Consider the following 13,484-nt stretch of genomic DNA (forward strand, 5'->3'; position numbering starts at 1 on the left):
GCACCAATTGTGGGGTTCAGCTTTAAGCAGAAAGCTCGCAGAAAGGTAATCCAAGAATCCAATGGTTTGAGGGCTTCCTACCTGTGTTTATTGGTCAGCTTTGCACAAAATAAGACCTAAAATAAAAGTACATGCCGCATTACCTGTTTTATCCTGTAAGTGCAATACTTTAATAAATGTTTAACTTTTATCACATACTGCACTTAGACTGGTTCTGTTTCTCTCCTGTCCTTGAGGAACAAGGTGTGGCCTGTGCTTAACCCCCTGCATTCTGCTACAGACTTTTCACTGTCACCTATTTACCTCATGAACCTCAAAATCCTACACAGTGGATGTGCTCCATCCCCAACTGACAGCGGTTGTTTGTCACAATATACTTGCAGCACTCTCCTAGCTAGGTTGCTAAAAGCTTGAAGCAAATTTCATTTTTGGCTCCTCTGTAGTCAGTGGAGTGAAGTTGATTGTTTTGGGCTGTTTTGGGTTCTGCTGTGACAGCCTGATCAGTGAAGCCTCATCAGCGCCCATCAATGCAGCCTCATAGGTGCAATGCAGTCTCATCAGTGCAAACTCATCAGTGCCCCGATCATCAATATCAGTGCAGCCACATCTGTTCCTGTGTCACCATCACCAGAGGCGGCTCTCTAATTAAGCAAATTAGGCAGTTGCTTAAGGCCTCGCACTCCCAGGGGCCTTGCCGGCTGCCTAATATGCCTGTCCCCCGGTCAGTTTTCCCCTGCCAGTAGCAGACTGACTACTTCAGCACTGCACTGTCCGAGCTCTCAGGGTCAGTGGATGGCTCTGTGTACTTCCCTCGTCCAGCTCCTCCCCTTCTGCCGGGCTTTGCTTTGATCTCCTGCCATGTGCAGAGCTGGAAGCTCGGATAATGCCTGCAGCGGCCATGTTGCTCTCCGATCCGCTCTCCAGGATGGATCGTCTGCAGAGGACTTGCCAGAGCTGGCGCATGGAGATCATCAGGGAGCCTGTCTGCCAGAGCCTCAAGGTACAGCATCCCCTGACCGAGGGCGCCCCAAAAATCAATTCTGCCACCCGCCCCCCCCCCACACACACAGCTCTGATGATATGTATGCCATCCGGCATATGTGGCCACCTACTGACCCCCTGTCATTATTATCCTAATCATCTCCCTGTGCCTGGCATCCCACCACCCTACCTCCTGTCATCATCATCCCCCCTGCACCCCTTTGCCAGCTTCCTACCACCTCACACCTGTCATCTTCATCCCCTCTGCCAGCTTCCTACCACCCCACCCATGTCATTTTCATCCTCCCTGTCCCCCTCTGCCAGCTTCCTACCACCCCACCCCTGTCATCTTCATCCCCCCTGTACCCCTCTGCCAGCTTCCTACCACCCCACCTTTGTCATCTTCAGCCCCTCTGCCTACTTCCTACCACCCCACCCCTGTCATCATCATCCCCCCTGCACCCCACCCCTGTCATCTTCCTCTCCCTATACCGCTCTGCCAGCTTCCTACCACCCCATCCATCATCTTCATTCCCCTGCACCCCTTTGCCAGTTTCCTACCACCCCACACCTGTCATCTTCATCCCCTCTGCACTCCTCTGCCAGCTTCCTACCACCCCACCCCTGTCTTCACCCCCCCTGTTCCCCTCTGCCAGCTTCCTACCACCCCACCCCTGTCATCTTCATCCCCCTGTACCCCTCTGCCAGCTTCCCTTCACCCCACCCTGTCTCATCTTCATCCCCCTGTTCCCCACTGCTAGCTTCCTACCACCCTACCCTTGCCATTTTCATACCCCCTGTACTCCACTGCCAGCTTCCTACCACCCCACCCCATCATCTTCACCCCCCTTTACCCCTCTGTCAGCTTCCTACCACCCCACCTCTGTCATCTTCATCCCCTCTGCCTGCTTCCTACCACCCCACCCCTGTCATCTTCATCCCCCTATACCGCTCTTCAGCAATGCACTGTCCGAGCTCTCAGGGTCAGTTGATGGCTCTGCGTTCTTCCCTCGTCCAGCTCCTCCCCTTCTGCCGGGCTTTGCTCTGATCTCCTGCCATGTGCAGAGCTGGAAGCTCGGATAATGCCTGCAGTGGCCGCGTTGCTCTCCGATCCGTTCTTTAGGATGGACCGTCTGCAGAGGAGGACTTGCCAGAGCTGGCGCCTGGCGATCATCAGGGAGCCTGTCTGCCAGAGCCTCAAGGTACAGCATCCCCTGACCGAGGGCGCCCCAAAAATCAATTCTGCCCCCCCCCCACACACACACACACACACAGCGCTGATGATATGTATGCCATCCGGCATATGAGGCCACCTACTGACCCCCTGTCATTATTATCCTAATCATCTCCTTGTGCCTGGAATCCCACCACCCTACCTCATGTCATCATCATCCCCCCTGCACCCCTCTGCCAGCTTCCTACCACCCCACACCTGTCATCTTCATCCCCTCTGCCAGCTTCCTACCACCCCACCCATGTCATTTTCATCCTCCCTGTTCCCCTCTGCCAGCTTCCTACCACCCCACCCATGTCATTTTCATCCTCCCTGTTCCCCTCTGCCAGCTTCCTACCACCCCACCCTTGTCATCTTCATCCCCCTTGTACCCCTCTGCCAGCTTTCTGCCACCTCACCTTTGTCATCTTCATCCCCTCTGCCTACTTCCCACCACCCAACTCCTGTCATCATCATCCCCCCTGCACCCCACCCCTGTCATCTTCCTCTCCCTATACCGCTCTGCCAGCTTCCTACCACCCCATCCATCATCTTCATCCCCTCTGCACCCTTCTGCAAGCTTCCTACCACCCCCCCCTGTCATCTTCACCCCCCCCTGCACTCCTCTGCCAGCTTCCTACCACCCCACCCCTGTCATCTTAACCCCCCCCCCCCCGTTCCCCTCTGCCAGCTTCCTACCACCCCACCCCTGTCATCTTCATCCCCCTGTACCCCTCTGCCAGCTTCCTACCACCCCACCCTGTGTCATCTTCATCCCTCTGTTTCCCTCTGCTAGCTTCCTACCACCCTACCCCTGCCATTTTCATACCCCCTGTACTCCACTGCCAGCTTCCTACCACCCCACTCCATCATCTTCATCCTTCTTTACCCCTCTGCCAGCTTCCTACCACCCCATCCATCATCTTCATCCCCCTGCACCCCTCTGCCAGCTTCCTAGCACCCCACCCCTGTCATCTTCATCCCCCCTGTACCCCTCTGCCAGAAGCTTCCTACCACCCCACCCCTGTCATCTTCATCCCCCCTGTTCCCCTCTGCCAGCTTCTTACAGCCCCATCGCTGTCATCTTCATCCCCCTGTACCCCTCTGCCAGCTTCCTACCACCCCACCCGTCATCTTCATCCCCTCTGTACTCCACTGCCAGCTTCCTACCACCCAACCCACTATCATCACCCCCCTGTACTCCACTGCCAGCTTCTTACCAACCCGCCCCTGTCATCTTCATCCCTTCTGTACCCCTGTGCCAGCTTCCTACCACCCCAACTTGTGCAATCTTCATCCCCCCTGTACCCCTTTGCCAGCTTCCTACCACCCCACCCCTGTCATCTTCATCCCCCTGTACCCCTCTGCCAGCTTCCTACCATCCCACCCCTGTCATCTTCATCACCCCTGTAGTCCACTGCCAGCTTACTACCATCCCACCCTGTCATCTTCATCCCCCTTTTCCCCTCTGCCAGCCTCCTACCACCCTACCCCTGTTATCTTCAAGCCCCCTGTACCGTTCTGCCAGCTTCCTACCATCCCACCCCTGTCATCTTCATCCCCCTGTACTCCACTGCCAGCATCCTACCACCCCACCCTGTGTCATCTTCAATCCCTGTACCACACTGCCAGCTTCCAACCACCCCACCCCATCATCTTCATCCCCATACCCCATCTCTGACATCCTACCACCCTGACCCCTGTCATCAACATCCCCATCATCCCCCTGTACCCCACCACTAGCATCCAACCACCCTACCCCATCATCATCCTTATCTCCACCCCCCTGTACCCCACTGCCAGCTTCCTACCACCCCACCCATTGTCATCAACATCCCTAACATCCCTCTCTACCCCACCTCTTGCATCCTACCACCCTACCCCTATTATTATAGGGGAGATATGATCTCAGCCTCTCACCCCAATGCTGCCATCCTGTCATCCAACCAAGTGTACCCCAAAAATTGCATCACACACCACAATACTACCCTGCCACCCAGTGAGAGGTAATGATTTGCAGTAATCTCTAGCAGCCAATCAATGAGCGGTAATAATGTGCAGTAACCTTTAGCAACCAATCATTGAGTGGTAATATTGTACAGTAACCTCTAGCAATCAATCAGTGAGCCTGGCGCAATCAGTCAGTGTGAACCAGATCTTTATGTTTACATTATTAAAGGGTTTTTTTTTGGATAAGTCTATGTGCGTGTTTGTTTTTTGGGATGTTGGGGTGGAGAGCGAAATTGCTAGAAGTGGGGGGAGCCAGGAAAATGTTTGTCCAGGGTCCACTCAATATTAAAGACGGCCCTGGGTGTCCCCAGGCGGGCAGGGTGAGGAGGCTGGCACACACTGGGGTAAAGCCATGGAGGTTCCAGCCAGCTGAAACCCTCCCTCACACTGAGAACATCTCATCAGCTGCAGCCAATGTCAGGCTCTAACGCCGCCCTAGCCTTCTCCCAAAGTCGGCACTGTTTTGCATGGTTGTCATGTCCACACAGCTTCTGACCATCCCTTGTATCATGTACGCGCAGTCTCTGACCATCTCTTGTATCATGTCCACACAGTCTCTGTCAATTCCTTGTACCATGTCCGCACGGGTCTCTGACCATCTTTTTTGTATCATGGTCACACAGTCTCTGACCATCTCTTGTATCATGGCCGCACAGTCTCTGGCCATCTCTGACCAGAGTCCCCCCCCCACATTAGAGTTCCCGTTTTAAATGCAAGACTCTGATGTAAAGGGGAACTCTGATGTAAAGGGGAATGCTGCGCCATCTGATATAAGGTGATCTCTGGTCACCAGAGCCCCCTCTTACATCAGAGTTCCCCTTTACATCAAATTCTTCAGCATTCCCCCTTACATCATGATTTGCAGCACTCCCCTTTACATCAAAGTTCCCCTTGCACTGTAAGGGGTAATCCTGCAGACTCTGATGTAAGGGGGAACTCTGTACTGGGTTATATTAACCTGACCTTCATGTAAATGGAGATTTATGTTTTTTGACTTTAACACATTGCTAGTAGCAGCTGCACAAATTTCCTCTATAGTTGTGTGCGTGTAATATAATACACATACACACACACACACACACACACACACACACAGTATATTATTGCTTGAATAATTTTTCCCATTATGGGCGTGAGTGGGGCCTCATGTCTAAGATTTCCCTAAGGCCTCACAAAGTCTAGAGCCGCCTCTGACCATCACAGCAGTATAGTGTCACCAGAGCCAGCGTACACCATGTCTAAAAAATTCTTTGCCAGTTAGGTGGTATTTCATTATGACCGAGCGGGGAGCTCTCTCTGTCTGATTCTGATTCGGAGTATGAACCAGTGGAGACCGGTCTGTAACACAATCAGAGGAGGAGGAAAAGGTGCACGCAAAACTAATGTGGCGCTCTGACGAGGAGCAGGTAACCACCAATGGTGCAGGGGCAACCACCGGCAGCACAGTACCTCTGCATTAAAGGCCAAGTACTAGTGGGGTGTAGCGTCAAGGGTTAGGTCCAATACTATTCTCCCAGAGGCACTTGCAAACCCGAGTATGGCTTCCCACTAACTCAGGATCAGCTAATATCCCAACTTTTACTGCACAGCCAGGTGTTCAGGCTAACACAGAAAATTTTGCACCATTGGGTTTTTTTACATTTATTTTTCACCAATGATTTATTATGTTTATTTGTGGACCAGTGGATCTTTATGCCCAACAATATGTCAAGAATAACCCAAATTCAAGTTATGCCTGTCTGTTTGAAAGGCAAACTATAACAGTGGAGGAATTCAAAATCTTTTGGGCCTCACATTTTATATGGGACTTGCAAAAATAATGAAGTGCATGCTTACTGGTCCACCCACCCCATTCATCACATGCCCATGCCAAGAACACGATATGAAATGATCATGCATTTCCTCCATTTCAGCGATAATACATAGTGCCCTCTCCGAAACTACCTTGGATATGATGAACTTTACAAAATTCGGCCATTACTTAATTTTTTTCTCTGAGAATTTTTCCCAGTTGTATACCCTGGATAAAAACATCTGTGTGGATGAGTCTCTTGTCCATTTCACTTGCAGGCTGGGCATCAAGCATTTCATCACCAGTGAAAGGGCCAGATATGGGGTGAAGCTGTACAAGCTGTGCAAAAGAGCCATAGGGTACAGGTATGCCTTCCGTGTGTAGGAAGGAAAGGACACCCAGCTGCACCTCTGACTGCCCAAACCATATTGGGCCAGTGGAAAAGTAGTTTGGGACCTTGCATTTCCACTCTTCAAACAGGGGTATCATCTGTATGCTGATAACTATTACACCAGCCTGCCCCTTTCCCAATCTTTACCTGAAGCAAACTCTAGCATGTGGTACAGTGAGAGCTAATAGTCTTCCTGCAAAGACTGGCGAATCCAAAATTACAGAGAGGGGAGTCAGCGAGCTTGCAGAACGAAGAAGTGTTGGCCCAGCCCAGAAACCCAAATGTGTACATAAGTACAATATGTTCATGGGGGTGTCGATTATAATGATCAGATGATAGAGCCCCAGCTAGCAACAAGAAGAACCCACCACTGGTACTAAAAAGATCCTTGCTCAGATATCAGGAGGATATTGTCACTGCCCTTGTGTACCAGGAAGGCCTTCCACCAGAAAACATTCGCTCAGATGCAGTGAGCAGACTTCACAACAAACATTTTCCACATATTTTCCCTTCCAGAGAAACAGGCCAAAAACGTAAAAAAAATGTTGGGTATGCACCAAATGGGGGGTTAGAGGCAACGCCCCTTATTATTGTCCCCAGTTTCCTTCCCAACCAGGCCTATGCATTGGAGACTGCTTCCACCATTGCCATACTTCACTACAATATTAGTGAAGTATGAACCGTGAACGTAATTCTGACTTCCTGTAATTTCCTAGTATCCAATGTCCATATAATGTGCTGACCATTTGCCTTCACACTGATCATGCCTCTCTGCCTGCCGCCTGAACTGACCATGCCTCTGCTTGCCACCTGAGCTGACCCTGGCTTGTTTATTGACAATGCTTCTACCTACTGCCTGGATTGTATCAATCACGTTTCTGCCTGCCACCTGAACTGACCTCGGCCTGTTAATTGACCATGTTTCTGCCTGCCGTTTGGACTGATCTTTTGCCCTGCTACTGTAGTAGTGGGATTCAAGATAACACGGGGGTTTCACATATGTGAGGGGCTTCAGAGTAGTGTTCTGTGTAGAGAAAATCAGTTTTTGTTTTTCTCTGGGTTTTTTAATTTCTAGATCAGGGTCTGATCTAGAGTACAGAGGCTTTGAAGAGATTTGGGTGAGAAGAAGCCTGCACCCCTTTGCCCAGGTCTTACCTGGCCGAGTGCCTAAGCCTGATATTTCTGTCTGCTGCTGTCTGACCCTGGCCTGTTAATTGATCATGCCTCTGCCTGTTGCCAGAACTGACCACGCCTCTACCTGCACTGACCCTGCACTGTTTATGGACCATGCTCCTGCCTACTGCCTGGACAAATACTTTGGCTATGATGACCATGACTTTGCCTGTTGCCTGGCAAAATATTCCCGATTTTCCTAAATTCAAGACTAAAAGGGGTTGAGAACACTGGAACACTAACATTACCTCGCCTAGGCTTTTTGATAATTCTTGATTCTGTTCTGGCTTTAGTTATATATGTAATGTCCAATATGAGTTCTATGCTTTGTATTCTATGTATATAGAGGGGATCCTGACCTCGATTTTATCCTAGTTTTTAAAAATTAATTTTAATTTTTCCAATATTATATTGGTTCATTTGGCCCTCTTCAAAGTAATACTGTACGTTGAAAGGGGTGCAATCAAATAAGAACACAAAAACTGTATAACAGTAACTAGTTGGAGGAACCAAGCCTCCATGCCGTTGCGTGAAGTCGTCTCTGTTCTCAAGATAGAGGCAAGTTCGCCAAGGTTGGCATACGCTTCCGCTCTGGCACAGCTCTCACATCAACCAAGAGAGGTGGAGCGAACCAGCAGAGTAAACTAAGTTTCTTTTGTAAGATAGATTCCCCAGCTGGGGACATATTCATCTATGTAACATGGATAACCCTCTAAGTAACGTATGGAACTCTCGATCAAAGCAGTAAACATGATAAAAACTGTTAAAGGTATAAAGATGTGTCCCAAACAATGGACGGCAGTGTAGGACACCTAATACTGTACGCTCCTAAATCTTTTACTCATGCTGCTTCTTTCCTTTTGAAAATCCTCATCCCTACTGCATAGTCTCCGCAGTCTTAGAAACTGTCCCACAGGAATGCCACGTGTAACATGATACGGTTGTCCCGAGTCAGCACGAAGTAACGCATTACCAGGATTAGGTTTCCTATATATGCTAGACCAGACATGACCATCCCTACTGAAATGCGTGACATCCAAAAGGAAATAGATTCGCTGTTCATCTGCCCAGTAAACTGCAGGTTTAGATGATTGTCATTAACATAATCCAAAAAAGGATCCAAATCACCCACAGTGCCTGAGCAAACGAACAGCAGATCTTCTATGAATCACCAGTAAAACGTTATTCTTGATCGAAAGGGGTTTCCATCCCCAAAAATGCATCGCCTCTCCCACCAACCCATGTACACTCTCGCCATGTACGCTATGTACATGGGAGACATGGTTAAAAAACGAGCTCCCATAGCTGCCCCGCACCTCTGGAGATAGAAACCCCCATCAAAAGAAAAAAAGTTATGTGTCAACAAAAAGTCTACACATTCCAAAAATGTATTCCTTGTGAGTCACTGAATAATTTCTGAAATGATCAAGAGAGAATTCCACAGCACACAAACCTAAATGATGAGGTATTGACAGATAGAGACTGGTCACTTATTGCAGAGGGTTTTGTCAGTTGGTTTTAAAGCAGTATCCGGGGACACTAGCCTGCTACAAATACAGGGCATAGAGAAGATAGCCACACCACGTAGGGGAGGAGATAAGTTCAGGATCCTGTGTAAGTGGGAAGTATTTTGGATATTTTCTCTTAGTACCAGAATTCCCCAGGGTTTAAATTTTGAGTGGGATTTAACCCATTTTTATGATTGATGTACATATATGCCATTGTACATATATTCTTTTGGTAATTTATCATTATTTATTCTTTGTTGACTATTTTTTCTCTGCTGGTCATTTTTTCTCTGCTGGCTATGTTTCTAGTTTTTCTGTGTATCTGGCATCTCGTTCCTTTTGTATTAGGGAGCATTCACTTTTTTGAGTAGTGTATAACCTTTTGAAATCAGGGGGTGAAGGATGCAGTTTCCTTTTCTCTTTTTCCTCTGCTCTTTAAGGTTGCTATATGGAATAGAATCTCTTTCTTTTTTGTGTTTCCGTTTTTGTTTTTAAACAATTTTCTGAACAGGAGATTTTATTGGTCTGAAGCTGCAACAGCTGATTCTGATTTTAATGAGATGCACGTGTGCTGTCATGTTATTTATGTGATATAAATGTGCTTGTAGTTTTTGCAATGTCTGTGGTTTTGACAAAGCACTTCTATATGTGAAACACGTCAACCTACCTGCATTTCCCCTGCCTGTACCCATCCAGTGCTTTTAATATTTATGCTTCAATAACGACTTTATACTTTACTTTCTGTGTGGGTGTGCTGCCGATCCGAAGATTCTCTGTTTCAAGCACACTTTATACACACCTAAATTGAGGGGGAGATTAGAAGTACTGGACTTGGTCAAATACCATCAAGCTGCGCAATTGGCACAGTTGCTCCACTTCCATTCATGACATTTCCGACCACTTTGGATGTCCTTGGAGTCATCTCTTTATCCCAATAAGGAGATTGGGAACTTAATGTGGATGTGAGCAAAGGACAGGCCGGTCATGCTTTATCCAACCCTATCATATTCATTGAACCTGTGGGATAGACTCCTAGTCACCCATGGATTTAAATCTCCGCACACTCCATTAGCTCCATTACTTGGGAACCCCTCCTTCACCCTGGGTCTTCACCCCCAAAATTTAGCCTGGTGGACCAAAGGTCCAATACGAATTGCGGATTTTTGTGACCATAGAGGTGTTCTGTCGAAAAACGATTCCTTCAGGAATTACACCAGCTTCCTAATTCGGAATTGTACCGATACACTCAGCGCACTTTTTAGCGACACTAAATCGCACCTCAGATTCAACCTCGTCAACACCAATGGAACATCTATGCAGGAGTTCCGACAAACACACTGTTCACATATCCCAAATGTATTCCATATTGTTCTCCACATCTGAAAAGATATTTTATATGCACAAATGGGAGGAGGACCTGGAGGAGACTCTGGTTGTGGAGGATTGGAGTAAGATAGCACAAAGTGCATCTAAGTCATATATCAATACATTGCTGATTGAAGCGAACCATAAGGTCCTTCTGCGGTGGTATATGGTGCCAGTGAGACTAGCGTCCTTTGTCCCTGGTGCGTCCCCGCAATGTTTCAGAGGGTGTGGTATGAATGGTACAATGTTCCATATTTGCTGGAAATGCCCAAAAGTCAGGCGGTTCTGGATCCGTACCTATAATTTCATATACTCACTCACTCAAGTGAACCTTGTTAAATCACCACTGCAAGCACTGTTGGGGCACCCGATAGAGGGAACGACGAGACACACAAAGAGACTTAAAGCCTTTATATTTTTAGCAGCCAGGGTTTACATAGCCAGATCATAGAATTCTTCCACAGTTCCTTTTCACTTATTAAGATCCAAACTATCTTGGATAATGGTAAATGAGCGCCTATCAACGATTCTAAATGATAAGCCTGTCCTGTTCGAAATTAAATATCTGTCAAATACTCTATGAGACAGCTATGCCATGAAGTGTCTGCTCCCCTTTTTTTTAGGGTGCACCTTCCTCTTTCTCCGTCTAATGCTTTGCTCCTCTTCTCTTCTCATATTAACCATATTCTCTCTACTCGTTCTACTATACCTGCCCTTTGTGGGCGCTCAGGTCAACTGGGGTTAGCGTAATACTTTTCTTTTTACATGCTATCCCACACATACTGATTTCTGAGTAAGAGGCGAGCCTCTTAGATCTAACATAGCATTTTTGGATGGTCTACTCCCTCGCCCTGTTTTCCTTCAGAAGGATGGGAGGCGACAAGAGTCATAATGTATACATATCGTTTATTGACGATTTTCCTCTGTTCCACTGTTCTTTCTGAATCACACATATGTTCATAAGGTAACTGGCAATTAAGTATGTTAATGTAAGTATGTACCCTTAATTGTTACAAAGATTAATACCTTGGTTTATTTCTCCCACATGCGGTATCCCCTTACTCGGGAGAAGTAGCAGAATGTGTTTTGGGGTGTAACTGCAATCATGTCTTATGTGAGAAACAATTTGTTAAAATGAAAATTTTGTGAAAAAATAATTACTTAGTTTCACAAAAAAAATTTAAGAAAAAAGTTCAATTTACCATGCCTCCTACTACAGTGCATGCGGAAAGTATTCACAGCGCTTCACTTTTTTCACATTTTGTTATGTTATAGCCTTATTCCAAAATGGATTCAATTCATTATTTTCCTCAAAATTTTACAAACAATCCCCATAATGACAAGGTGAAAGAAGTTTGTTTGAAATCTTTGCAAATCTATTAAAAATAAAAAACCACACGTACATAAGTATTCACAGTCTTTGCCATGACACTCAATGAGCCATGAGCTCAGGTGCATCCTGTTTCCACTGATTATCCTTGAGATGTTTCTACAAATTGATTGGAGTCCATCTGTGGTAAATTCAGTTAATTGGACATTATTTGGAAAGGCACACACCTGTCTATATAAGGTCCCACAGTTAACAGTGCATGTTAGAGCAAAAACCAAGCCATGAAGTCCAAGTAACTGTCTGTAGACCTCTGAGACAGGATTGTATCGAGGCACATATCTGGGAAAAGGTACAGATAAATTTCTGCAGCATTGAAGATCCCAATGAGCTCAGTGGCCTCCATGAATTGTAAATGGAAGAAGTTTGGAACCACCAGGACTCTTCCTAAAGCGGGCCGCCCAGTCAAACTGAGCGATCATAGGGAGAAGGGCCTTAGTCAGGGAGGTCATCCGATGAACTTCCCAAGAACCAGATGGTCACTCTGACAGAGCTCCAGCGTTTCTCTGTGGAGAGAGGAGACCCTTACGGAAGAACAACCATCTCTGCAGCACTCCACCAATCAGGACTGTATGGTAGAGTGGCCAGACAGAAGCCACTCCTCAGTAAAAGGCACATGACAGCCTGCCTGGAGTTTGCCAAAAGGGAACTGAAGGACTCTTAGATCTTGAGAAAAAAAATATCTGGTATGATGAAGCAAAGATTGAACTCTTTGGCCTGAATGGCAAGCAAAATGTCTGGAGGAAACCAAGCATCTCTCATCAACTGGCCAATACCATCCCTACAGTGAATCATGGTGGTGGCAGCATCATGTTGTGGCAATGTTTTTCAGAGGCAGGAACTGGGAGACTTTTTAGGGTCGAGGGAAAGATTAATGCAGCAATGTACAGAGACGTCCTTGATGAAAACCTGCTTCAGAGCGCTCTGGACCTCAGACTGGGGAGAAGGTCCATCTTACAGCAGGACAACGACCCTAACCACACAGCCAAAATAACAAAGGAGTGGCTACAGGACAGGAACTCTGTGAATGTCCTTGAGTGGCCCAGCCAGAGCCCAGACTTGAACCCAATTGAACATCTCTGGAGAGATCTGAAAATGGTTGTGTACCGATGCTCCCTATCCAACCTGATGGAGTTTGAGAGGTCCTGCAAAGAAGAATGGTAGAAACTGACCAAAAATAGGTGTGCCAAGCTTGTAACATCATACTCAAAAAGACTTGAGGCTGTAATGGGTGCCAAAAGTGCTTCAACAAAGTATTGAGCAAAGGTTGTGAATACTTATGTACACGGGTTTGTATTTTTTTATAAATTTGCAAAGATTTCAAATAAACTTCTTTCACGTTGTCATTATGGGGTATGGTTTGTAGAATCTTGAGCAAAACAATAAATTGAATCAATTTTTTAATAAGGCTGTAACATAACAAAATGTGGAAAAAGTGAAGTGCTGTGAATACTTTCCGGATGCACTGTAAATCCTTTGGGTGTCTACTTTCCAATAAGGGGTCACTTGGGGGGTATCTGTACTGTCCTGTTATTTTAAAGCCTTAAAAATTGAGATAGGCAGTCATTACATCAGGATTATTCCATTTTCAATTATATGTACTACAGACTAAATAATATACACTGATTTGGGTTAATTTTACCAAAGAACTATAGCTTCATAAA

At 46.8% G+C, this 13,484-nt stretch overlaps 1 protein-coding gene across 4 annotated transcripts in view; it reads right to left on the reverse strand.

Annotated features, from left to right (window-relative positions):
• LOC141141169 (catechol O-methyltransferase-like) overlaps positions 1-13,484 on the reverse strand; it is a 134,223-nt gene that overhangs the window by 46,758 nt on the left and 73,981 nt on the right. Inside the window, exon 1 of one of the 4 annotated variants that reach the window (XM_073628882.1) lies at positions 144-164. The exons of 2 other annotated variants lie outside the window; for them this stretch is intronic. The gene's annotated coding sequence lies outside the window, so the exon portion shown is untranslated. Of the gene's footprint in view, positions 1-81; positions 103-143; positions 165-13,484 lie in introns of those variants that run through there. One more of the 4 variants, XM_073628879.1, reaches the window with a different exon arrangement.

The sequence above is a fragment of the Aquarana catesbeiana genome, linkage group LG01 (genome assembly GCF_042186555.1).
Source record: "Aquarana catesbeiana isolate 2022-GZ linkage group LG01, ASM4218655v1, whole genome shotgun sequence".
NCBI lineage: Eukaryota > Metazoa > Chordata > Amphibia > Anura > Ranidae > Aquarana > Aquarana catesbeiana.